This window comes from Misgurnus anguillicaudatus, unplaced genomic scaffold (assembly GCF_027580225.2).
Source record: "Misgurnus anguillicaudatus unplaced genomic scaffold, ASM2758022v2 HiC_scaffold_29, whole genome shotgun sequence".
NCBI lineage: Eukaryota > Metazoa > Chordata > Actinopteri > Cypriniformes > Cobitidae > Misgurnus > Misgurnus anguillicaudatus.
In genome coordinates, this window is record NW_027395279.1 from 11,290,456 (window position 1) to 11,317,553 (window position 27,098).

The 27,098-nt window shown below is 37.5% G+C and overlaps 2 long non-coding RNA genes and 1 pseudogene across 2 annotated transcripts; 1 reads left to right on the forward strand and 2 right to left on the reverse strand.

The window, feature by feature from the left end:
• Positions 1-8,600: 8,600 nt before the first annotated feature.
• LOC129425598 (Fc receptor-like protein 5) overlaps positions 8,601-27,098 on the reverse strand; it is a 132,408-nt pseudogene continuing 113,910 nt past the window's right edge.
• On the forward strand, positions 16,559-17,520 carry LOC129414573 (uncharacterized). Its single transcript, XR_012368367.1, has 3 exons — positions 16,559-16,582; positions 16,680-16,811; positions 16,900-17,520. It is a non-coding gene; the product is annotated as an uncharacterized lncRNA (long non-coding RNA).
• Positions 16,997-18,736, reverse strand: LOC129441867 (uncharacterized). The gene is made up of 3 exons (XR_008643681.2): positions 18,216-18,736; positions 17,616-17,752; positions 16,997-17,296 (listed from the first exon to the last, which is right to left on the reverse strand). It is a non-coding gene; the product is annotated as an uncharacterized lncRNA (long non-coding RNA).

Sequence of the window (27,098 nt, forward strand, 5' to 3'; positions counted from 1 at the left end):
GCAGAAGAGGGAAGAAGCAATGTTGTAAAGGAGCAATGTAAAATTAGACTTTTAGAGATAAAAGTGCTAAAAACAAAAATATTAAATGTCATAGAATTGATTAAAATGTTACTTTCTAACACATGTTAAAAAAATGTTACAACATTAATTTTATATTTAATGTTTAAATAATGTTTTGGCAGATAGAACCTTATAATTCTAAGCGAAAAGTGTTGTTTTAGAATTAGAAGGTTCTATCTGCATTTGACCCCTTCCAAAAATCCACATTTAGAAATTTGAGAGGATTTTGATATTGTATATTTAGAATGCATGTAGGGTCCCTGTTATTTTCATGTTTGAAAGAAACTTCTTCCCCATGTAAGTTTTCCTATATGTAATGCAAAAACTTTGAAGCTCAATATCTCAAAACTGCTCAGAACGCAGATAGAACCTTATAATTCTAAGGGGACGATATCATGAGCTAAATATTTAAACTCTGAGAGGAGCATGAAAAGATTTAGTAAAAATACTGGAGCAGTAAATGATTGTATAATTGTTGTGTAGTTAAATCCATAGAGAGAAGATAATACTCACAGAGAACTAGAGGAAGAGAAATCAACTCCATACTGATCTACTGATGAATGACACTTAAACATTAAACACTCTGTGATAAAACCTCAAGACTTCCTCTGTAACACAATGCACCTCCCCTGTGCGCCAATTTGTAAAATTAGCATGTCCCAAATATTAGTGTTTAAATAAGCATCCATAAAGTAAATGGATGGTCTACTATTAGAAGTGTGGATTAATGAAGACTAATGCCTGATATTACACCAGGAGTTTAGTGATGCTATATTAAAGGCAGAGTCCACGATGTTTGAAAAACGCTTTGGAAAAGGAGACGGGCCGACTACCAAAACACACTTATAGCCAATCAACAGTAAGGAGCGTGTCTACTAACTGACATCCTTGCCGGGTTGCGTATGTGTGGGGCGGGTCTATCAACAGAAGGTCCAGATTCTATTGGGGTAGGGGTGTGTTTGTTTAGGTGATTTCAAATATCAACATTGGCTTTCAAACATCGTGGACTCCGCCTTTAAATTAAATAAGTGGTGATTCACTGAATAATTTAAATTATATTATATACAGTAAACATTACATAAGACAATGAAGAGCTGAATGGAGAAAGAGTGGTATTTTGATATATGTGATTGTTATTGACAATATTATCTACAATGTGGGTGTTAGTATGTTAGTATGTGCCAGAACTTACAATCTTTTACTGTACATTTAAATCTATACAGTGAATTTTCACAATAAACACTGTTATCATAGTATACGTTTTTGAATGTTCAACATTTTACAAATGAAATGTAATTACACAATTGTACATGCATTTTTACACAAATGTTTGATTATAAGTTTTTTTATACAGCATTAAAGGGAGTAAAACAATGCTCATTTGTCACTAACTGCACATAATAATGGTGGTAGTGACAATATTAATGGGAAAAAAATCTATTACAAAAACTGATGTCTTTGACGCAATGCTAATACCACAGAACTGAAATAGATCAGAAACTAAAACCACAATGAGCTCAACTTCTTCCATCCGGTCACTCATGCAGATGGTGGAGAGTATTAGACTACTAAAGATAGCATAAGACCGTTTCTGCTTAAGAGTATGCCACCTGACAGTCACCCAGTTAGTCAGCCACACCTTGATTCTAATGTCGGAACCGAGCCATGTACGTTACCCATAACACTAGGCGCATCCAAAACAGTGTCTGCAACATCAATGAAGCGAGTAAACTCAAATGTTCAAGCGTCCAACTACGCGCGGATAGCACATTTTTGCCGCCTCTACCGCGGCTGGTGTAAACGCAGCATTACTGCTGCTTCATTACACTTAGAACATGTAAAGCGCTCTTTGCCGATGGAAGAAGCTTAACAGCTAATACATGTGGCATAAAATGCAGTTTACAATAACAAGCGGAGTCTTACCGTTTTCACGGTCCTCGGGCCAATCCTGGCTTGCTCCGTTCGCTGGCGGTGATATAGGATCAGGGTGATGTTAGGCGAGCACAGGTCTGAAAAACATACATTCGATATATCCGCCATTAGATTGGCAAGGAAGGCAAATTCACAGTAAACAAATGGTGTTAAACAAATGTTAGCCGGTAGCGTTTGGTGACCCTAGCAGGTGATATGCTAATAACGGGTGTTAGTAATAAAAGATTGTTACGTTTACTTATACTTTTCGATAACGTCAAGGTAAAGTTTTCCTGAGTTTCACTATTAAGTTATATGAAATAAATAGAGATTTAAGAGAAATAGAGAATCATGAGATGATAAAAACATAAGATCCAAACTTGCGGCAACAGTGATCGTGCGGCAGCGGTAATCATGCAGTAGCAGTGAACCAAACCTGTGGCAAGCTAATGTGATTTACACAGGGGCTGATATGCTAACGTTAGATACACTGTAAAAAATGTCTGAAGAAATTACAGTGTTACTGGGTATTACTGGCAACTAGCTGCAGGTAACTTACTGTAGATTTTACATTTATGCTATTTACTGGCAACAGTTTGTTCAAAGTTAAATGAACGTGAAACATTTTCAGTCTTTATCTTCTACAATACGTTACTGCCAACCAGCTGCATAATTACAGCTAATTTTTTACAGTTTAGGCTAAAGTTCTCCTATTGACGTTACAGTTACGTTTTGCAGGTCCATAATAAAAACACTTACCACTCAGAAACGTCCATTAACAATCTCCAAACTATTGATTATTCCTCAAATTTCACTTCTTTGTCTGATTCAGGCTCAAACGTAAGGTTTGTTTGCACAAAAAGGAAAACAGCCAACCCCCAAAGGGCCTCTTTTGGTGAATTTTTTTACATCTCTTTAGAACGACCGAATCAAGCCCAGTTTTTTTATATGAATCTTGACAGATAATCTGGAAAAATCACAAAATCTTAATCCACTGAGATGAAGGGAGCCATGTTTCTTAACTAAATAAAAGTGGCTTGGGGGTAAGATTGACCCCAAGGGACTTATTAGGGTTAAACAAATGTTATCAGTACTTTTTTTATTTGAATGCACATATTAATATTGAAATGGCCATTTTAAAACTGGTTAAATGATTTTACGACTGAATCAATTTTCCATAATGTTTTGTGTATATGTGTTTAGTGTTTGTTTTGTTATTATGTTACGTTTGTGTATTATGTGCTATGTATTGTGGGCCCCTTGAAAATGAGATGTTTCAGCTGACACCTGTTGCTGCATTTGAGGGAGAAAACAAATGTCAATGTCAATAACAACCATAAAACATATCCAAATTGTTCAGTATACATGATGAAGGCATTTATAATAACCTGTGTAATTGATGGTCATCTGTTTTTGTCTCTAACTCTCAACTGAAGAACAGACTGCAGCGCAGCAATGATTTCCTCTGCAAATCTACTTGTTTAGAGGAATCATATGATAAAAGGCTTGTATAATCTAGGCAAGGCAAGGCAAGTTCATTTTTATAGCACATTTCATACACACAAAGTGCTTTACATAGAGGGGTTGCAAGTTTACAAACATTGCAGGGTGCGCGCGCATCCAGGAGGCAGAAAGCCCGATTGGTGAGCTGTCCTGCTACTGCAACAACCTTAATTATTGAAGCGTTCTTTATTGTTTATATATTAATAAGACTTGGTTTTAGTTGGATCTGTTTTTCTGTCTTTATTTTTGCAGTTTTACTGTGATACATGTATGAATTATAATGTTATAATTATAATGCTAGTAAGGCAATAGTCGCATCTACTGGTATGTTAACATCAGGCACCCAGCACTGACTCTGTTGGTACTATTTTCCATGCAACAATTCCTTGGCATTTTGACTTACAGACACCGCTACTAGCATACAACACAATGCACGTCTCTTCTTTCTGCCTCTCGGTTGCGCGCGCAACCAGTTAGTGACGTCGCCGTGCAACCCGTCTATAGAAATGAGAAAACAATATATAAAAGAGAAAAAAGAAAATGTAAAAATAAAAGATACATGATAAAACCACAATAAAAACAAAGATACATGAGAGTTTAAAATAACAATTAAAGAAAATAAATGTGATTTTACTAAAAACGGTTTAGAAGATGATAAAAATAATAAAACAGGAGTATAAGTGACTTGAGTTAAAAGTGTAGTCAGTGTGAAGCAGCACAGTGCTCAATCAGTAAATGCAACAAAATAACACAATAGAATAAACACAGTAAATATTTCAGGATTTCAGCTCTTGGGGACTCTAACCCTCAATTTGACTGTTCAACTGTTGTTTGGGACTCTAACCCACAAGTATTTGGGACTCTAACCATCAATTCAGCTTTTGGGGACAGAGTTAAACAGATGTGTTTTTAATCTAGATTTAAAAGTGTTTACTGTAACAGCACATCTGATCTCTTCTGTAAGCTGATTCCAGCTACAGGTGGCATAATAACTAAATGCTGACGCACCTTGTTTTGAGTGAACCCTTGGTATTTCTAACTGACGCATCCTAATGATCTGAGTAATCTGTTAGGTTCATATTCAGTTAGCATATCTGTAAATGTATTTGGGTCCTAAGCCATGAAGTGATTTATAAACGAGTAACAATACTTTAAAATCTATTCGAAATGTAACAGGAAGCCAGTGTAAGGAGCTGAGGACTAAAGCGATGTGCTCAGATTTTTTGGTTCTGGTCAGAATTCTGGCAGCAGTGTTTTGTATGAGCTGCAGCTGTCTAATGGTTTTTTGGGGATCCCAGAAAGAAGTCCATTGCAGTAATCCACCCTGCTGGTGATGAAAGCATGAATAAGTTTCTCTAAGTCCTGTCTTGAGACAAAACAACTAATTCTGGCAATATTTCTGAGATGGTAGTAAGCTGATTTGCTTATCGCTTTCACGTGACTACTGAAATTAAGGTCAGACTCTAAAATTACACCAAGATTTCTGACTTTATTTTGTGTCTTTAGACCCCTAGAGTCAAGGTATGTGTTAACCTTGAGAGTTTCATATTCATTTCCAAATACAGTGACTTCAGTTTTGTCTTTGTTTAACTGGAGGAAGTTTTGACGCATCCAACAGTTAATTTCATCAATGCATTTACATAGAGAGTCAATGGGGCTGTAGTCATTGGGTGACAGGGCTAAGTATATCTGGGTGTCATCTGCATAGCTGTGTTAAGCAATTTGGTTCTTTTTCATTATTTGACCAAGTGGGAGCATATACAAATTAAACAGAAGCGCTGCAAGAATTGAACCCTGTGGGACTCCACGTGTCATGGATGTCCACTCAGATTTACGGTTACCTATGTTCACATAGTAACCTCTCCCTTTTAGGTATGATTTAAACCATTTGAGGACCATCCCAGAAAGCCCTATCCAGTTTTCCAGTCTATGTATGAGTATGGTGTGATCTACTGTGTCAAAGGCAGCACTAAGATCTAGTAGCACCAGCACTGATATTTTACCTGAATCAGAGTTTAAGCGAATATCATTTATTATCTTTATGAGCACTGTCTCTGTGCTGTGATGCTGACGGAAGCCAGATTGAAAATTGTCCAGATAGCCATTTGTGTTTAAGAATTTGTTCAGCTGATTGAAAACAACCTTTTCAATGATCTTGCCTTTGTTGTGGTTTTCCTTTTCCTCAAATGAAACAATCTTCAGTCTTAGGTTCTGATTTCAAGAGATAGACTTTTATTTTCCGGACAAAATAAAAGCCGAGGCCGCCCGGAGCATTCCTCCCAAACCCAGTCTGCCGGCCTGGGAGGAAATCTCCAAACCAGTCTGACCCTCCTAGCCAGGGCCTGGCAAATATACGGGTCCTCGTCCCCTCCCCTCATAGTTACAACAATATGTTTCTGTTCAGGCAAGACCCACATGACATTCCTCAGACCAGGGTCTTGTTCCCATGACCTATTTGCCCTTTGGCTGAAAACCCTTTGTGCCTAAACTACCATGAAACCTGATTACACACAGCTGTTCTTAAATCCACACAGAGATGGCTTTTAAACTTCTAACACATAAGGCACCACACAGATGGCTTTTAAACTCCTGACTCACATACAGCCTAACACATGACATAATGCATAACTTCATGGAAAACAAATTGCATGTGATTATAATGGTAAACTCATATTCATGTAGATTTGGATTAAAATAAACTTCTTCACCTTTAAACAGAAGATTTGAGATTGGTCTGTAGTTGCTTAGTATGGTTTTGTCTAGGTTACTCTTTTTTAACTGCTGTTTTTAATGACTCTGGAAAAGTGCCTGTGATCGGAGAGGTATTTACTATTTTTAAAAGGTCAGTTTCTAAGCAGTTAAGTACCTTTTTGAGAAAAGAGGAAGGGGATTACCAAAAACAGTGGATCTTTAGACGAGTGGTAACAAAACACTTTGACCGGGGTTGGTGAGGGGGCACCTCAGCCGATTAGGGCAGAAGGGCAGTGGCTCTAGCCACCGGGCCACCCCCCTGTGCACGGCCCTGATTAGTCCTTATTTATGTCCAAGAGACTCAATAATAATCTTTTATATTCAATCTTTTCATCTTTCTTATTAAAAAGCCAACAATGCACCTGAACCCACCTCGTTTTCAGACCAGAACGCCCATGGGCGCAAAATGGGGGTGCAAATGCATTTGCTATTTAAACAATGTGCCGCTAAATGTGAAAATTATAATTGCGCAGGGTGGAAACTAGCAAAAGATACTTGCGTTGCGCATTGCCCTGCATTGCGCTGCATTGCACCGTGTGTATGATGGAGCCCTAAGTGTAGCATGTAGTGTAGTGATTATTAAAAAATTTCAAAATAAAATGCATAAGCATTTAAATAGTCAGATCTGCCTTTTAACTCTTTCCCCCCCATTGACGAGATATCTCGTCAATCAAGAGAAAACGCTTCCCCGCCAATGACGAGTATTTCCGTCTTTCCGCAATACCGCTATTATCCAATAGGTGGTCCGCAACAGAAGTATTGTCCTATGGCAAGCTGCTGCATGTCCGTGTCTGTTTTAAAGATCGCTCTGAATGGGATCTCTATGAAAAGTCCGTCACAAAAAAGGAATTATCTCAGCTTTTTGCTCAAAATGTGGTGTTTTTGCAGAAACCCACCCATATTCAAAAGCTGATTACAAAAGAACTACTAAAGGTAGGATGAAACGTTTTTTTTTTTTGGTTTTTTTTTTGAAAGCAGAGGGTCTGTTCTTTCATTTGATATATTGTATGTTTATATATTTGAAGAAGAACATTTTCTGGAAGACATTAAACTTTTGTGAAAATCATGAAAAACGCTGGCGCTGGCTGGCAACTTTTTTTTTAAAACGCTGGCAGTGAAAGAGTTAAGCTGCTGTACAAAATTTTCTAGTTTAATATAACAGCTGGGTCAGTTAACTATATTTATAGGCTACTTTTAAATATATTTATTTGTATTGTCTATTTCGCTTCAGTCAGCAATATAGCCTAAGCAAGTTCACTCATCTAAACATTTTTTATTTTATTTTGACTAAGGCCCCATACACACGTATACAAAGTTTCGCGAGTGACATCCACATTTAAATGTGAGAGTAAATCCCCTAAATGTAAAAAGTCACTCGGGAAAATGTGATGATTGACACAGAGGTAACCATAGCAACATTCTGCTGTCTCAAGTGGTTACCATCAGTGGTGTAGTGGTGTCTGGAGAAGTGGGTATACTCTTAATGTATGCCCCCAGTAGAAGTGGGTATACATCAAATAAAGAGGTGGGTATACTCTGTATACCTGCGTATACCCTGCACTACACCACTTGTTACCATTCACTGCTTTGACCAAAATAATATTACAGCATTATGTTCTGCAATTTTAATAAACTTCTGTCTTGGCATTGTGTGTTACGCATTTGTGAGGCTGCTTCACGGAGCACTCAGTGTTCCCATCTCTGTCTCTTTTTTGTGCTTTAGTTGTGTCGCTTCACCATATGGCTTTGGTTCATGAAGCGATCAAGTTCAAATGTGACAATTTTTGTCTTTGAGGTAAAGCATTTGAATTTATGCCGGTTTATCATGGGATTTTTTGTTTGCTTTTTTATGTGTAATATCTGGCAACACACGTAAGTAAACGCTTGTACCTCTGTGATTTTCTGCACAAACAGAGGCCATTTTTCCCTCCTAGGCATTTATTTTTGCAGAAGAAAGACATGTGCACGTTATGTACATTATTGTGCATACACTAGACAGAGTTTGTCTAGTGTATGCACATGTTGTCAACACCTGCATTTTGCAGGATTTAATTTGGTAGTAGAATGCGGTTGTCATTCCTGTAAATTACTGAAGTGTGTGTGTGTGTGTAGAGAAAAGGATTAAGTACTAAAAATATATGTGACAATCACATTTAGCTGCAGTGTGTACGCAAGGCCTAAATGTTGCCCTTATGTCTTTGATCTCATAAACTGTTACTGTAAAAGAAAATAGTGAGATTAAACAAGATTTTATTTACATCATTTTTGAACAGACACACAGTATGGGACAAAATCATTTCGGGACAAATGACAACTCTGATGTACAAACAGAGACAAACAGAGAATTCAGACAAATATTATTCATGTATATTAAATCAGGACTGAAAGTCAGGTCGTCTTAGATGCTATATGCTGCACACCAGACTTACATAAAATGTTAATAAAAAATATGCTAAAAAAAACCTATCATGCAATTAGACAATTAAATAATAGCAAGCTTTCTCTGATGCACATGAAGGTTTATATTGATTATATTGAGCATTAGTTAAAGTATTGCCGTTTTTTTCTCCTCTGGTTAATAGATAATCTGAGCATAAGGCACACCAACAGATCCAGAAGCAACATCTGAAAAAAAAATATTACAAGTTTTAAACCGTACGACTACAAAGAATTTGAATCTTTCAATATTTCTTTTTAATCTTTAATCTTGATACTAAAAGATGCTATTTTACTTTTGTTTATTATTATTTATGTAGTTGATCTCACCTTGATCTCTTCCCTTCCAGTTTAACTTCCTGTTTATAAAAATTAAACAGAAATATTAGATATACACCCACCGGTCACTTCATTAGGTACACCTGTTCAATTGCTAATCAACCAATCAGAAGACAGCAACTCAATAAATTTAAGTATCTAGTAGGGCTGTCAATAGATTAAAAAAATTAATCTAGATTAATCGCATGATTTCATGAGTTAACTGCGATTAATCGCAAATTAATCGCAAATTTTTATCCATTCTAAATTTACCCTAATTTAACACTTTTCAGGTTTTTAATATTCTAATCATATATACATATATAGATGCTTTATGCAAATGTATGTTAACAACAGCCTGTTTACATTTTAACAGAATCACCAGCCATTGTTTTGTATATGAATTTTCGGTAACGCTTTAGATTACAGCCCGGAAAGTACTGGGTAAGTACAGCGAATTTATAGCGTATGTTTCTGTAATTATAGTTTACTGATGAAGTACGTACGTGTAATTATAAGGGAACAATTTATAATATTTAGGGAATAAGGGGTAACAACCAGGAAAAATACAAATAATATATGCAGTAAAGTACTGCGTAAGTACAGCGAATTTACAGCATACATTTCTGTAATTATAGTGTACTTATAAAGTACATTCGTGTCATTTTAAGGGAACAATTTATAATATTTTGGGAACAAAGGGGAACAAGTGCCACTTTAATTTACAGCCCGCAGATGTTGTATTTACTCGTTAACTATGTGAAACAAGGGGGTAACAAGTGCCACTTTAATTTACAGCCCGCCGATGCTGTACTTACTCTGTAACTACGTAAAACAAGGGGGTAAAAAATTTGCCTTGCCTATTTTTTATTTAGCTTGATGACCCAACAAATTCCTGTACTTTTTTTCTTTCTTAAGGTAAGTAAACCTTTATTGAAAATTCTAAATAAATTGTATCGTACTAATAAATAGCATAAACACATTAATTGAATTTCAAGTTTTGTTGTTTAGTAATTTCCATCATCATGCATCATGAAATGATAAAATATGTACCCCCCGTGGTTAAAAAAATACTTAGCCTATGCCTAAATATATTTTAATAGCCTACCTATATTATTCCAAAAATATATGTGGTGTATGACTATGATTGAATGAAGACCCATAGTTTGCAGAATCCATGTGAAAGCAGCCATGGTATGACGCCAGTGCGATCACCACGCACTTAGCTATATGTGGAGAGGAGTGTGATCGAGCCAATTCAGTGAATGTGTGTGTTCTCGCTAATGTACTGTCAAACATAAGATTGTTTTGCATGTAGCCTATGCCATATCACGCAGGCCTAATATTTGAATCGTTAGTCCGAAGTTATGAATTACTTACTGTATTAATAATTTGTAATTCCCCACGTTTTTAGCATATAAGTCATACATACCATGCAATATTAAAATAGTTAGCCCTTAATTATAAAATACTTACTGCATATATTATTTGTATTTTTCCTGGTTGTTACCCCTTTATTCCCCAAATATTATAAATTGTTCCCTTATAATTACACGTACGTACTTCATAAGTATACTATAATTACAGAAACATACGCTGTAAATTCGCTGTACTTACGCAGTACTTTCCGGGCTGTAATCTAAAGCGTTACCGAATTTTCCTTTCAGAAGATTTTTCTTTCTCCATTTTTGTTTGCTGCTGCATCATTTGTGACATGTGCTGGCAAATTGAGTCGGAATTAGCAAATTTAAAAAAAAATAGTTGTTCATATTTTGACATTCTCTATTAAAACATAGAACAATGCATGATTTGTTGAAATATAACAAAATACCGGTATGACAGAACTACACGTGTTTGAAGTTGAAAGAGTCAAATTACCACAAACATTTCCACATCCATACATTATATTACCACATCAATACCTTAAAATCACTGGTAAAACTAATAGATTTAGCACACACAAAGCAAAAACATCATCAATGTATGTTCAACTTTTTTTCCTTTTGTTTGATTGACATTGAGACAGACTGCTTAAAATCTAAGTGATCTAATATAATGTTACACATCAGATAGTTTTACCCAACAGTTAACCAAACATTTACTTAAAACATAACAGATTATAGAGCCTACCTGCGTGAATTCTTATCAAAACAGATATTTGTAAAACTGTAATTTTGTGTAGATGTCTATATATCCGGGTCGCGCACTCGCGCGTCTGTGTGCACGCGCTTCAGATATCAGTCAGTCACCGTGAGGGGATCGCTTTTGAGTCTTGTCGCTCTTAATAACTCTTTAACATTAATCAGGTACCGAACTTTATCTCTCTTAATGACTCTTTTAACATCAAGCAAGTCCTGCAGTCTATTTTCTAAGTCATGCATAAAAGCGAAACCAAAATGAATTGAGATGCATTTTTGTATTAGATTAAGCATTAGGAGGACGGTAACGTTAAACCTCTCAGACGTATAAATAAAGATCATATCAGATGTCCAACGAGCATTTAGAGCATTGGATTTGGTAGACGATTTGCTTAATGTTCTTATTTCTATGAAAACCTTTTACTCATTTAGAGAGAGTCACATTTGTCTGCGTCTCTGTTCATTCAACTATGGGCTGGACCAAGGGTCAAACAGAAATTGCGCGTTGCGTTAATCTCCGTTAATAAAATTAGTGGCGTTAAAATGAATTTGCGTTAACGCGTTATTAACGTGTTAATTTTGACAGCCCTAGTATCTAGACATGGTAAAGTATCTGCATGTTTTTGCACTCCGATAAGACCTTATGACACTGTGCGACATGGATCGTTTAAACTTGTGTACGAAAAGCATGTAGACTATGGGGCGGTTTCCCAGACCAGGATTAGCTTAATCCAGGACTAGGCCTTAGTTTAATTAGGAAATATAACTAGTTTTAACAAACATGCCTTACTAAAAACATTACCTGTGTGCATTTTGAGGTAAAACAAAGGGCACTGATGTATTTAAGATATGTCAGTGCAAGTTGTTTTCAGTTTGGAGAGCTCTTAAAAGTGTTTAAGTCTAGGACTAGTCTAATCCATGTCCGGGAAACCGCCCCTATGATAATAACATCTATTGAATCGGAGGCTTTGATGGCTGCAATTCACGTTAGCACAACATCAACAGCAGGGTCTAGTGGTAAACATATAGGCTACTGGTATGCAGGTCGTAGCAGCAAACCCACTGTGCATTGATCATGCTGAATTTCTGACACTCAGAAAACTATTGTGGCTATCTTTGGACGCAAGACTGGGAAAACGGACGTAGGACCGCTGGACTTCCGGTTAGGTTGAGAGTGAGCATCGTGCGTCAGAGCTCCGTCGAGTTTATCATCCAAATCCTATTTTCTGACTAGCTTGTTCCTACTTATATAATATAACATATTCGTTTATCTCAAGAATACTTTACCGTGTCAACTATTGAGCAATACTACCACGTGAAACGATTTATCACTGCTAAACACCCAGTGTTAGCATATAGCCCGCTAGCATCAACAAACAGGTGCCGGTTTTAGTTACCATTTTGCCGATCTAATGGCAGACTCATCCACTGTATGCTATTCAGACCTGTCCTCACCTGAGCGGGAAGCTGTGGAGCAGTTGATACCCGGTTATCGCAGATCCTACGCGACGTACAGCGCCCAGTTCACCCAGGCTCCAGACATCCACAAGCGACCGAGAAGTGCAAAAAGCGAACACCCTACGCGGTGCAGCTTCACGGACCGCGCTCGAGGGAACGGAGACGCCATCGCCCAGAATGAAAGCGATCGGGAAGCCGTGGAGGAGCCGCTGCCCGGCCGTCGCAGATTCAGCATGCCTCACATCACACTGGCTACAGACGCCCGCAGGCGATCGGGCGTGCTGCGAGTGAGCTTCCCTCGCGATGTAGCTTCACGGACCGCGTCCAGGTGACCGAAGACGCCATCACCCAACATGAAAGCGGTAAGACTGCGCTTGTTATTGTAACCTGCATTACTTGCCACATGTACAGTTTAGCTTCTTCCATCAGCACAGAGGGGTTTACTTGTGCTAAGTGTATTGAAGTAGTAAGGCTGACGGAGAAGATTGCAGAACTAGAAGCGCGCATCCAAACGCTAGTTGATGACAGCAATACCGCTAATGCTACGAACGTTAATACCGCTAATGCTACGAACGTTAATACCGCTAATGCTACAAACGCTAATACCGCTAATGCTACAAACGCTAATCCCGCTAATGCTACAAACACTATTTCGGGTGCGCCTAGTGTTAAACGTAATACACATAGCTCGGTTCCATCATCTGAGTCAAGGGGGCCGACTAACTGGGTGACTGTCAGGCGGCAAAGTCGTTTCCGGTGCCCACCCAAGACCCCCCTGGTAATTTCAAACAGGTTCGATATTCTAAGCAATACACCGACTGAGACGTCTGTTAAAAGTGCCTTGGTCATTGGAGATTCGATACTTAGGAACGCGAACATTGAGGCACCAGCCACCATAGTCGATTGTATACCGGGAGCCAGGTCTTCAGACATTAGATCAAAACTTAAAGTGCTGGCTAATGCTAAGCGTAAGTTTTCTAAAATTGTTATTCACGCCGGCACGAATGACACCAGACTCCGCCAGTCGGAGATCACCAAAGATAATATTAAAGAGATATGTGAAATCGCTAAAACAATGTCAGACAATGTAATATGCTCTGGTCCCCTCCCCGCCTACCGGGGGGATGAAACTTACAGTAGATTATTGTCTCTTCACGACTGGATGTCAAAATGGTGCCCTCAGCATAACGTAGGGTTTATAGACAATTGGAAGCATTTTCGGGGGAGACCTGACCTGCTAAAGAGAGATGGCCTCCATCCATCTCAGGAAGGAAGTGCGATTCTCTCTATGAATCTGACCAATAGTCTTACTTCGAATACAGTCTGACTATCCAGGGTACAAGTCAGACAACAGACGGATCGGCTTAACCGTCCATCTGTTAGCTGCCGTGATATGTCAAGATCACTTATATCCCAGCACTTCGAGTCAATCTTACCAGAATATCAACACATTTCAACTGTATCTGTTCCCCGAACAAATAAATACAGAGCACCGCTTGCCACATCTGGTACAAATCTGATTAATATAAAATTAGAAAACAATACATTAACAGATGAACCTCGAATGTTAAAATTCGGCCTTCTGAACATTAGATCGCTTACCAATAAAGAACCTATTGTCAATGAAATAGTTACAGACCAAAACTTAGATGCACTCTGTTTAACAGAAACCTGGCTTAAAGCAGACGACTACATTAGTTTAAACGAATCCACCCCACAAGACTATTATTATAAACACGAACCTCGATTAAAGGGGAGAGGGGGTGGTGTAGCTACAATATACAACAAAATTTTTAAAGTAAACCAAAAATCTGAAGTAAAATTTAAATCATTCGAACTAATGTTGTTAAATATGGAAATAACCGATCGTAACCACAAACAGCTCTCTTTTGCCTTAGCTACAATATATAGACCTCCGGGCCACCATGCAGATTTCCTTAAAGAAATAGCAGATTTCCTGTCTGAGCTTGTAGTCACTGTAGATAAAGCTCTTATCATTGGTGATTTTAATATTCATGTGGATAACCCAAAAGATGCACTAGGACGTGCATTTATGGATGTTCTAAATTCTCTCAATATTAGACAAAACGTGACAGGGCCAACGCATACTCGTAAGCACACATTAGACTTAATTCTGTCACTCGGGCTCAATATTAATGACATCAAAATATCACCTCAGAGTGATGCAGTTTCTGACCATTACCTTGTGTCATACACTGTACTTCTAGATAGGATCACACAATCCACAACATGCTACAGATTAGCCAGAACAATAATTTCCACCACTAAAGATAGATTTATTAGCACTCTTCCAGACCTGTCCCAAATTAAACATGTAGCAGATAACTGTGACGATCTAGATATTGTAATAGAAAACCTAAACAATGTCTGTTCTAACACATTGGATGCCATTGCTCCCATTCGAAAAAAGAGAATCAAAGAAAAACCGCCAGCTCCATGGTATGATCATCACACCGCAGCACTCAAAAAGGCAACTAGGAAAATGGAAAGAAATTATAGAAGCACAAAGTTAGAGGTATGGCGTGCAGCATGGAAAGAGAGTGTTAAACAATACAGACAGGCTATTAAAACCGCCAGATCTACCTATCTTAGCAAGCTTATAAATGAGAATCATAATAACCCTCGTTTCCTCTTCAGCACCGTTGCAAAACTGACTAGAAATAAAGAACAAACAGAAGCCAATAGTAAACTTCAACACAATAGTAACGACTTCATGAACTTCTTTTCTAACAAAATTACGGCTATAAGGGACAACATCGTAGCTACCCAGGCAGCCACCACTCTACCCGTTAGTTCACTTAAAGAGCACCTATTATGAGATACACGTTTTTAAACATCCTTTTGTGTGTAAGTGTGTATTAGTACATGCTAACGATATTCAAAAAGTACATACCTCAAAGAAAACGATGACGCGAGTTATCGTCTCTAACGTTCGAGGACTACAAAAAACACTCGGATTGTAGGCAACAGTTTACTTCCTGGGATTGGTGACGTAGATAAGACCAACATTATCATAGTTCAGCCCTCTCTGCTTGGCTTGGGTACGCCCTCAAAGACGGGGGTGGAGAGCGCTGAGTCAGAAGAGAGCTAAAATGGCGGAGGTTGGGAGTCCCTGCTTTGACCCTGTTTGCAAACTCTTGTTTCATTGTTTAAGCGATTAAATCTCTCGAGTAGACGCTGTCTCTTTAGATGCAAGGGCAAAATAGCACTTTATGGACTAACACAGAGGACATCATGTTTAATACGGTTCCGGAAAAATCCAGTCAGAAGTTGTTCACGGAGTTTTCACAATAACTGCTTCTCATGAACCAAAGCTGCGCGACGTCTCCTCCTGAAAGTTGGATTACCGTGCACTTCTGGATCACAGGCTGTAAGTATTCATGTTTATTATTTGCCTTTACTGTAAGTTACGTTACCTGTAACCGGAGCTTAACATTATGTGCTTGTAGAGCTCAGATATATATCTATGTGTAGAGCTAAGCTTGCAAGCTAATTGTTTTGTGTTGTAAAAATGTATTTCATAAACAACGTACCATATTTACACACGTGTGTGTTGAATTATGCAGACTATCGTTTTTATCGATGTTTATTTAGACGTGTTTACAAACTTGCTAAGCTGTTCCAGCTAAACTGTTACCGGTAAAGTTTGTTCTCATGATCAAACTCAAGAAACTCGAAGTACAGATGATTTGTTTAACGTGATATGTATTTTACTGTTGTTTTTCTTAGATTTTGAAACGAAGTAAACACGTAATGTGTGTTGCTAATGTTGGGCCATGTAACATGTAATACATTAACGTTTTAATGAATAGTCTAACGATTTATAATCGTTGTACTCTATTGTTATAATATGTCTTTTTGACTGAATACATGTTTGTTTTATTTGTCTATATCCTAGATTCGCAGCTGGACACATCCTTCTACACTGTATGCAAACATGCAACATCATTACACACAGTAGCCTACAAGGCATATGAGGAGCAAAGGTGTGTAACACATATGATGTATTTAGCTAGTGAAACCACTACCAGTCTTAAATGTATAACTGATGATGACAAAGTTTTTTTCTCTGCATAATCATAGGAACCCAGGCAGTAGCATCGTTTCACAATGTTTCAATCACCATCATCAGTGGATGCCTTTGCCGTCCGTAGCCTGAGATTTCAGATTTGCAGCAAAAAATGTGACTTTCCCATTTATTGGAATGCTGTGCAGGTATTTAGGTATTTTAGTAACTGTGTTAAATAAAGTAAAGTAGTATTTACTTTTAGAATAAATGAATTGCATATTTATATTTTTACAGGTTGTACCTTGCAGCCATCCATTACAATGTCACCAAGCCATAACAAAAGCAGGAGAGGGAAAGTACAAGGCTATGTTCCCAAAACACACAAGTGACATACTGTAAGCAGTAATGTTTTATTTCAAATACATTCATAATTAAAAACTTAATGTATGAAGCAGGGAAATAAATTATCAAAACAAAAGATTTATTGACTGCAATATTTGTACAGTTATGTGGATGATGTGATCAGGCTTGTGTTTGATGAGGTATTTGAAGATAAGCTGAAGGAAACCCCGATTCCAATGGACCTGGCATCACAGTTTGAGAGACCTTCAAAGGAGGACGTGATTGCATGCCATCTTCAGTGCAGGGGTCGTCGGAAGCCAACATTCCGATCAGGAAGCTCCAAGCATATCTGGAGAACAACACACGACAGGATGATAACCCTAAAGTGTCGTCTTAGATAGCACCAGCTGACAAAGCTTTGATATGCCATTTATCTGAATAGATAGCTGTAAGAAGTGAATTGAACAATTTTTTGAAAGAAGAGCACAATATGGTTACTAAAGTATGTTTATTTGTATATTGTTTAACAGTTAAATATATATTTGTAATAAATAAACTTTTGACTGACTACTATATTTTCTTTAAAGTTACATCTTTTGTTCTTTTGGGTACTTTGTTACTATAATAATACTTTAGTGTTATTGGTTTAAAAATGTAATAAAACTTACTCTAGTCCTGCGCCTCAAAGGCTTATAGTCGGTACAATAAATGTTCTGTGTGTAGGGATTTAGACAATTTGTGCAAAACCTGGATGATGAATCACGCAGGTAAGAGGCCCTGGAACCTGTTGCATTCTCCTTAAAACCTAATAAGTAAAAACATAGCACAGTAAAATAGTATGTAAGCAGTATTTTATAATGAAGTTTACTATAGTAAAATAATGTAGAAATTACCAAGTGAAATCGTTTTATAATCATTTCAACAAATACTTTCTATGTGCTACATTTGGTGTTTCCATATAGTTTGCACAGTAATAGAGTATGTAAACAGTCTTTTATAATACATTTTACTATAGTAAAATAATGTAGAAATTACCAAGTGAAATCGTTTTATAATCATTTCAACAAATACTTTCTATGTGCTACATTTGGTGTTTCCATATAGTTTGCACAGTAATAGAGTATGTAAACAGTCTTTTATAATACATTTTACTATAGTAAAATAATGTAGAAATTACCAAGTGAAATCGTTTTATAATCATTTCAACAAATACTTTCTATGTGCTACATTTGGTGTTTCCATATAGTTATGTAGTACGTTATAATTACCTTTTGGATGTCTTTGCAACACATTTTCGTCTTCGTTTAGCATTCTGGCAGAGCTAAGGACACCTAAAAAAGTTAAATCCAATCGCATTCATTGACGGAGATCGTTTATATCGTAACGGCCTTCTGAACTCTCTGGATCGAGCTCGAAGTGGTAAGGCAGTACAGACACCATCGTTTATAGAGAAATATAACGCTTGTTTACGTTGCCTCTGAGGCTGTGACTCTCAGTCAGAACCGGTGTGTCAACCCACACGTAGTCAGGGGCGTAACCTTTCAAACACACGACGAACCCAGCTGACCAATAACAGTTGAGTAGTCATCTGACCAATCCGATTACACTAGACATTTTGGGAGGCGGAGACAGGAACTAAACCGAGCGTTTTTCAGACAGTGGGAAATCGGTGAGGTATGTAAGCAATTTATAAGACTCACAATGCATTAGTTCAAGTTTTAATAACATGTATGTACTATGGGATACTGCATTTACGTGCTAACGTGCCAATTTATTAGCATAATTGGTGCTCTTTAACACTAGACTACCATACGAACATCTTGATTCATTTAAACCTACTACAATAGATGAGCTCTCTAGACTAGTTACATCATCCAAATCATCGTCCTGTATATTAGACCCCGTTCCCACAAAACTGCTTAAAGAGGTATTCCCTGTAGTGTCAACCCCGGTTCTAAATATCTTTAACTCATCGCTAGAAATAGGATACGTTCCAACAGCTTTCAAACTAGCAGTTATTAAACCGCTGATTAAAAAACCGCAGCTTGACCAGGGAGAGCTTAATAACTTTAGACCAATCTCAAATCTCCCTTTTCTTTCGAAAATATTAGAAAAGGTAGTGGCAAGCCAGTTACGCACATTCTTGACAAATAATAGTACATATGAAAAGTTCCAATCAGGATTCAGGCCCCACCATAGCACAGAGACAGCGTTGCTTAGAGTTACAAATGACCTCCTATTAACATCCGATCGTGGTGAAATCTCAATTCTTATATTATTAGACCTTAGTGCAGCCTTTGACACAATAGATCATACAATCTTACTCAATAGACTAGAAAACTATGTTGGTATCAGTGGTCAGGCGCTAGCCTGGTTTAGGTCGTATCTAACCAATCGCTATCACTTTTTTATGTAAACGAGGAAGAGTCATATCACTCCCTGGTTAAATACTGTGTACCGCAGGGTTCGGTTTTAGGTCCTATCCTGTTCTCGTTATACATGTTACCTCTAGGAGACATTATCAGGAAACATAACATAAGTTTTCACTGCTATGCGGATGATACCCAGCTTTACATCTCCTCACATCCCAGCGAAACACACACGTTTTCTAAGCTAACAGACTGCCTTAGCGATGTTAGTGACTGGATGGCACATAACTTTCTTAAGCTGAACTCCAATAAGACAGAGATACTTATTATTGAACCGAATCGCTACAAACATAATATGTCATATTACAAGTTGCACATAGATGGCTGCACTGTGGTGCCATCTTCCACGGTTAGGAACTTAGGTGTGATGTTCGACAGCAACTTATCCTTCGATAGTCATATCGCCAACGTCTGCCGCACAGCATTCTTCCATCTTAGAAATATCTCGAAAATATGCCATATACTGTCTACATCTGACGCAGAGAAGCTTATCCATGCTTTTATGACCTCTAGAATAGACTATTGTAACTCGCTACTCGGGGGATGCCATGCAAATCAAGTAAACAAGCTTCAGCTAGTTCAAAATGCTTCCGCAAGGGTACTTACTCGATCTAAAAAGTATGACCACATAAGCCCAATTCTGGCATCTTTACACTGGCTACCAGTTAAATATCGCATACAATTTAAAATATCACTAATCACCTACAAAGCTTTAAATGGCCTAGCACACTCATATCTTAGAGAATTACTATCAGAATACAATCCATCACGCGCACTACGGTCGCAAAATTCTGGTCTCTTGATTATCCCTAGACTATCAAAAGTGTCTAAAAGTGGAAGGTCATTTTCCTACTTAGCCCCTAAGCTCTGGAATGATTTACCAACCGATGTCCGAGAATCAGACACAGTCGATAATTTTAAATCTAGACTTAAAACTTTTCTCTTCAACAAAGCATTCGCATAATTTGTCTAGTAAAGTACTTAACTCGAAATAGTTATCTATACGGAACAAAGCACTCGCGGTCATAACACAGACCAACCAAATAAATAAATAAAAACCTTATCTTAACCTATAGTCGGATTGCGATTTTGGAACTTTCGTGTTCTTGTGAATAGTATGCCATACAAACCCGTTTGCCACTGAACCTGCATTAACGACGACAGTGGGGCTTCCAGCCTTAGTCAAACGGGTTGGCACGTATGGTTGGGTTGTGATTTTGGCGCTTTCTTTCTTTGCAAATAGTATGCCATACAGACCCGTTTGCCACTGAACCTGCATTAACGACGACAGTGGGGCTTTTGGCCTTAGTCAAACGGGTTGGCACGTATGGTTGGGTTGTGATTTTGGCGCTTTCTTTCTATTGCGAATAGTATGCCATACAGACCCGTTTGCCACTGAACCTGCATTAACGACGACAGTGGGGCTTCCGGCCTTAGTCAAACGGGTTGGCACGTATGGTCGGGTTGCGATTTTGGCGCTTTCTTGTGTCTTGTGAATAGTATGCCATACAGACCCGTTTGCCACTGAACCTGCATTAACGATGACAGTGGGGCCTCCAGCCTTAGTCAAACGGGTTGACACGTATGGTCAGGTTGTGATGTTGGGCGTTTTCTCGTGATCTTGTAAATAGTATGCAATATAGACCCGTTTGCCACTGAACCTGCATTAACGACGACAGTGGGGTTACAGGCCTTAGTCAAACGGGTCGACAGGTTTCATTTTCTCTTAAAAATCGGAAGGTGACCCTTAGTTACCATATATACCGTCGCAGTGGGCCCCCAATTTGCAAAATCCTCAACTGTGGATAAAACAATTATGCCTCAATAGTTAGTCTGTCTGAAACTAAGCTGATTCAACCACATCACTGTGTGACACTTGCATTACATGTGAACGGCCCCTACGCTAATATGATTTTGTTTTTCTCTCCCTGTCTCGTCCCTGGGTCCCATTGACCCTGAGGACAATGGGACAAACAGACCCAGTTCCGGTAGATGTGAAAGTCGGCACACCTCTGATCTACTGGTCGTCCTTCAATGTGATGCCCAGCTGATGCCTGACCAACGACCACCGGCAGGACCCGCTTAATATCCGCTTAATATCCGCTTAATCTCTGCTTAATCTCCGCTTAATCTCCGCTTAAGGTCCTTATCCGTTTATATGTGTGTATATACATGTATATCTCCCAAGGGTTTTTCCCTCCTAGGACTTTTATTTTTATTTCCTCGGCTAAACAACCCGGGGTTTTTGTTTTTTTTCTCCTAGGGGGTTTTTTACCCCGGGGAGGTAGCCTGCTTTGGCTTAACTTAGCTTCTTCTTCTAGACGTTACATTAGTAATATGCTCGCTCATAATGTCGCGTCATAGCTGCAGCAAATTTGACTGCTTATGCTATTGTGTATTATGTTATGCTTTCTGTCGTTTTTCTGTGCTTTTACTGCTTCTATTAATGTAAAGCTGCTTTGAAACAATTGAGTATTGTGAAAAGCGCTATATAAATAAAATTGAATTGAATTGAATTGAAATGAAGAGCCACAATCCCATTAATCGTCACAAATGTTTCACAATGGTAATCTTTCGTCTGGGACAGCCAAAAATCATGCAGTGTGTCCCGGGGCTTTAAAAGTTGCATGGTTATTGGTGCCATTATACACCCTTAAAATGAAAGGTCCTGAATTAACCTTTTTTTCGAAATGTTTTTTTATTTCTTTGTTCTGATGAAAACAAAGGTAAGATATTTTGAGAAATGTTTGTAACCAAATCGTTCGTGAGCCCCACGAACGTTTTGGTTACAAACATTCCTCAAAATATTTTCCTATTTCCTATTAGGTTTGTGATAACATGAAAGGGAGAAAATGGTGACAAATTTTAATTTTTGGGTAAACTATCCCTTTAAAACACCTTTCTGTTTCAGAAAACGTTCTTTAAGGTGAAAAAATTTTCTTTAGATTATATAAATGTATAAAAAAAAATTCCTTGAAGAACAAATAAATAAAGTTATTCTATGGCCTTTTTAAGCACCTTTATTTTGAATAACTAATAAACCAAAATCTTGTGGAAACTGTTTAAGCAGTAGCCCAAATCTGAACTCGAAAAAAGTAGAGAATTTGGCCACACTGCAGTCTTGGAAAAATGTACAAAGTCAAAGCTGAGTTGAGTTGGAGAAAGTTGTTCTTAAGAAGTGTTTAGTTAATGAAAACACAGTTTTAGCCTAATGTTATACGTACGATGTTAACAAATATATTAATCAGATTGCAATGTTTAGGGTGTATGTAAACTGTTCTGTCGTAACCTTCATATTCAGTCAGATTGACAAAATTTTGTGCATGCAAGTTATTAAAGAATAAAAAAATGATTAGGAGTTTGCTCCTTTAAGTCTTTAGTATTACTCTTCACTGCTCAAGGAAAATAATTTGACCATTAAAAAACATTTTTGCTTTTATGAGATACTTTGTTACCTGAGCGTGTGTCTTTATTGTCTGCTTTATTAATACAGTCATAAAGATGAGAATCTCCTGTAGGGAATATAATAATGAATAAAGTTTCAACAAAGCATTTGTCCAAACTTTATATCTTATAAAGTAAGCTTTATTAAATATATTTGTTACATGTTTATATTGAATTAAACAATGCAAAGCTATTGAGGGAGTTTGCCAGGGTGTTGCTATAAATGTTTTTTACTGTGCAGTTATTAGGTGTGTGTTAGGATCTCAGTTATTATAAAAGCAGATTTCTGGCAAATACTGTATGAATGTAAACTGACCAAACTGCAGTGGAGTGTAAACATCTTCAGTCTGTTTCTGATCTGATGTCTGACTGATGTTCTGCTGTTGACTGACAGCTGAGGGACACTGAGATAGTTTTTTGTTTTTGTAGCACCACAGCAGGACCAAGAAAAAGACCAAAAACATGACGCTCAGTCCAAGACACAGACCAACAATAAGACCAAGAAATGAAGATCCTGTGGCTGAAAAAGCAGAGATATATTCTTGTATAACCACTCATAACCATATGCAAGTCAAGTCAACTTTATTGTCATTTTAGCCATGTATATTGTATGTTAACTATTCTAAATAGATATTGTTATTTACTATATATTCAGTGTTATTTGATACATGTGCATTATTGCTAGTCACGTTTTAGAACATGTGACGCCATTTCGCAGTATCTTACTTTTGCATATATTGAACTTAATTACAGCCGGTAATACTGGTTATTTAAACAAATGTATAATAATGTTCTTTTATTAGGCTTTTATTCTTGTTTATTATTTGTTGTTGCAGAACCAAACAAACACAGATACTTAAGTGCATATTAATGGAATGTTGTATGCCCATGCCCAGAGTCGTATAATAATAGAGTTACGACACTCACATAGACGTCCGTTGTAAGAATGGAATGCGGAAGTAACAGCGTGTCATGTACTGACGATTAGTTCCAAACGCAGCACTGAAGCCCATTCATTTCAATGACACCTGCTGGTAAATCGATGAAATTACCGTTTCTCTTTACATTTTCAGACATTTTATGAATATAGTCAACAGTGATATTTTATGAACTCTGCTGTAGGTAATGATTATCGTTAATAATAACTAGAAAATGTTTTATATTTTAATGAGTTGTGTATAATGTGTGAATAATATAGATTTAATGGTTTAATATTTTATTACTGGTGGCCATCTACTTTATACTTTTCTTTTTTATATATTACGAGTAACACTAGGGGGCAACAGCGACAAGCTAAATGCCTTATAAGAAAGTCACACTGCTTCACAATGCTGCTATGTGTTTCATTGTGTTTGGTAAGTAATACGAGTGATGTATCCTCGAAAATCATGTATAATTATATTAACATTTAATGTGTACTATAAATACAATTAAATATGAATTTAGTGTGTTTCTGTTATGCTTCACTGTTACAAATAACCGCATTGGCGATCTTTTTTTGTGATTTTAATTTAGTAAAAGTGTAGGAATTATGTTTTCAGCAGATTGATAGCCATTTATATAGCCATATTTTTGCTATAAAAATAAAACATAAACTGTGTTGCTGTAGTTGGTATAGATAACCACAGTTATCTTTGGGTCATCATTAACTGTTTATCTTTATTAACTGATTTACTGTATTTCCATCACTCCCTAGTAACAAAAACCCGTTATAAACATAGTAAGTATAGTGATCAATTCACATTACAAGCTAATATTTACCTAAAATAGCTGAAAACCTATGCAAACAGATTGACAGCCCTGCTTGGTTAGGAACTGTCAGCTGGAACTGTAGAACGTTACATGAATCACATGACCGCACGGTGGCGAGATCAAAGCGTTTCGTAACTCTCTCTTTATATGACTCTGCCCATGCCTACTGCAACAATTATTCGTCTGGTTCTTGTGTTCTGGCTGACACACCCGGGAGTGATTACCACATAATAATAGGCCCAGCAATATGTTAAAATACAGTCCTTTTAAGTCTCATCAATAAGCAGTAAGGTGCGCGTCTACAAAGTTTTGTCCAAAAATGTAAATGTTGAAGAAGCTTCTCTCTGAGTCTTTCTTTATTACAGTCATTACTGACCTTTAACAGAGAGAGTCACATGATCACTGTACTGTGAGGATGAGGGTCGTCCAACTCTCTCTCCTCTACACCAGAACTCATCCTGATCTGATGGTGAGATGATGGTGTAGCTGTTTCCCACAAACACTGAAGTCCCAGTTGTGTCTTTATACCACACATATCTCCAGTTACTGTACTGACTCTCTATCTCACACTTCAGATTGACTGTCTCTCCAGTGAAAACAGATATGTCTGGTGTTTTTCTCACTGTAGCTCTGGGTAAAGCTGTAGAAACAAGAAAATGAAATTGTAACTCATCACCATCTGTATACATGAATTTACAAATGTGAATTAATTGGCATAATGTTTCTGATAATTAACACACATGAGAAGTTTCTGTCTTTAATATCCTATTTTACAGACACTGATGTTGAACTCACCCTTAACAGTGAGATAAGCATATGGGCTTGATAGTAAAGTTTGTTCATCTCTCTCTACTCTACACCAGTACTTATCCTGATCATCTTTAGTAACTCCAGTGATAGTGAGAGAGTCTCTGTTTACAGTGTAACGCTCAGAGTTAAACACTTCAGTTCTGCCTTTATACCACAGATATATCCAGTTGAATGGTCTGTGCTGACTCTCTATCTCACACTTCAGAGTGACTGTCTCTCCAGTAAACACAGATCTGTCTGGTGTTATTCTCACTGTAACTGTGGGTAAATCTGGGGAAAGAAGAAAATAAAGCTTTAACAATCTCATCAAAGATCTATTTACATGAAAGACACAAATCAAATTCAGTCACCTTTAGTTTGTCCAGAGTGGATGTTTAAAATCAGCACTGAAAACAACAAAGAGAAAAAACTTGTTGCATGATAAATAATTTAACATTTGATATGTAAATATGAATAACACTACTGTATATCACAATGTGTGATCAGATGGCAAAAGATCCCTTAAATTCAACATTGTGGTGTTTTCTTTATTCCTTTACCAAATCTTATAACACAATGTAGTTTTCACACAACTTCACACAATAAATTAAGACAAAAGTAAGCCTTTTCCCAGTTTTTGTAATATTTCTTTTCCCATATTTGCCCAATTTTACCTTCCATTGTATAAAGCTGCTTGTTTATCTGCAGACCAACCAGCACTTTTAACACGGCAGTAAAATGTAAATGTAAACTCATGAGCACTACATAATGAAACACACTTTGAGTTATCTCATTATACAGCAGTGTAGCTGAATCTTTATTTACATGAGTTAATTTGGGATGACACAACATACAGAGGATGTGTGTTGCAGTAGTTTCATAAAGCTGTTTATTATAGTTCCTCAAAATTGTTTTGTGTCAAAGAAAAAAAATAAATAAATATGGATAAAAGCGTTTGCCAAATGCAAAAATATAAATGTCCCTTTGCAGTGGACTGTGAACTTTGTAACTTTGCAGATGTTTTATGCTATAACAGAAATGTTACACAGTAACTAAAGCTAATTGATGTAACGGGGTTGCTTTAAAGAAAGCGATGAAGAGGAGAATCCATGTGCAAAAGGTGTTTATTAGTAAAATCCCAATATGGGCCAGCAAACAAATCCAAACAGGGTAAATCCACAATCGTAATCCAGAGACAGGCAAAATATATCAGGGCAGGCGGCAAACAGGCATTAAATCCAAAATACAGGCAGAAGTCAAACACAGGCAGATGCAGGTAACATAAACAGATTAACAGATACAGATAACAGGCAGATACTAACAGGGTGTGGCGATTGTGGTATAGTGCAATACACCTCCTGCCCAGTTAGTGGCGCTATGCACCCATGTTATTCAACAGAATACGTATGTATGAAGGAGATGAAGAGAACCGTGTGTGAGGAAGTTGAGTAAAGAGAATATAGTTAACCTGGACTGTGACTGCTTTTTTTTCTACTACATACACAACATATTGGCGACGAGGATGGGATTTTCTTGGAATTTCACAACCCCCAGCTTTCCTGGACACTCCTGGTGAGCCGACAATTTTCTATAAGTCTTGGATACAAATGTTTGAGAATTACCTCCTGGCGCTCACTGCAAACAACATGCCAGACAAGCGAAAACGTGCGCTGCTGCTTCATTGTTTGGGCACAGAAGGCCAGCGGATTTTTCTTACACTTCCGGATGTCGGTACAA